We start from the raw sequence: 1,577 nt of genomic DNA on the forward strand, positions 1-1,577 counted from the left end.
GGGGGCAGCCAGGGGGGTCGGGCTCTGACAGGATGAGGGGGAACGGCCTCAAGCCGTGCCAAGAGAGGTTCAGGTTGGACACCGGGAAGAATTTCTCCACATAAAGGGTAATTAAACATTGGAACAGACCCAGAGAGGTGGTGGAGTCCCCATCCTTGGAGGTATTCAAGAAACAACTGCATATGGCACTTAGTTGGTTGACAAGGCGGTGATGGGTCAACGATTGGACTCGATGATCCCAGATGTCTTTTCCATCAAATGATTCCATGATTCTCTAGAGAGACACGAGTGAACACTTTCCCACAGGCTGTGGCATCAGTGAGAGCTGCCCTGTGCTGACACTCAGGAAGGAAGTGGCCCCTGGTGTGAAGCAATGGCATTTCCAGAGTGGCAGTGGGAAGTGCTGGCACGTAATACATTGTTTTAAAAGTTAATTTACAGTAATGCTGAGCTTGATTATTTTTCATGATGCTCTTGCAGTTTTTGTCGTGTCTGTATTATGTTCTTTTCATGTGTTCTGTTCCTTCTTTTCACCACAGGACACTGATTTTCCACTGCCCTTATAAACAGTTGAATTTCTGATGAGCCCTTGCAATGCACAGAGTGAAATTTGCTGAAAATCTGTTTCATGGGTGCAGTTCTTCCTCTTGCTGTTCAGAACCCTCTCACCTGCAACACTTTTACTTTTTCTGTGCCACCATTTTCCTCTTGAGATTTGTTACATTTTGCTTGCTTACTTATATTTCAGCCCTTGAAATATGAGTCTGGTGAAAAATTCACAACATTATGATTTCAGGTAGCAAATCATCCAGCAATTGCTTTTAAAATATTCTTCATCTTTCCATATGATTTAGAAAAAGTCAGTGAAAAGTTCAAGTTGCTGGCAAAAGATAAGGAAAAAGAGCATTTTTGTCAAATTGATTTCTATATAAATTAAGCAGTGGTTGGAGTGTATTTGTAATCTTGGTCTTGTGTTGGTCTGCTGGAAGACAAGAAGCACCATTATTGTTTAAAGGTTTTTCTATAAGAAAAGTGTTTGCTATTTGCCTATCAAAAGTCCTGTGTAGCCATTTCATTAGTGCAAAGTTGATTTCAATTCTAACATAAAGACAAATGTGCAACGAGAGTTTTACAACCTCTGTATATTTGTGTCTGCACTGACAAGGAAATGTGGAAATAAAATTAAATGGATCTTCTTGATGCTGGTGGAGAATTACAGAATGCATTATGCGGCCTAGTGGGATTTTGGGTTTGCTCAAACTGCCTAAAATATTTCTTAGACAGTCCTTAGTTTTTACTTTGTAATTTGAAAGACCTATTAAAACAGGGATTGCCCATTGTTGTGTTGTAAATATGAAATATTTTTCTATTTCCTCAGCACTATCAGCATGAAAGCAGCTTGGACTGCTCAGATATTGGGTGATGAAGGATTTCTATTTTGTGTTTGTTCAGCAGATTGCAGTAAAATATTACATTTAAGTGATTAAGTCACTTGAAAGTGCTTGAGCATGCTTTACTCATTGTCCAAATGAGCAGAAATGGGGGGGGGGGGGGGGGGGAAAAAAAACAGATTACGT

At 40.1% G+C, this 1,577-nt stretch overlaps 1 protein-coding gene across 1 annotated transcript in view; it reads left to right on the top strand.

Moving 5' to 3' along the window:
- MLYCD (malonyl-CoA decarboxylase) overlaps window positions 1–1,577 on the top strand; it is an 84,184-nt gene that overhangs the window by 66,978 nt on the left and 15,629 nt on the right. The window lies entirely within an intron of this gene.

This window comes from Corvus brachyrhynchos, unplaced genomic scaffold (assembly GCF_000691975.1).
Source record: "Corvus brachyrhynchos isolate BGI_N302 unplaced genomic scaffold, ASM69197v1 scaffold26, whole genome shotgun sequence".
Lineage (NCBI taxonomy): Eukaryota > Metazoa > Chordata > Aves > Passeriformes > Corvidae > Corvus > Corvus brachyrhynchos.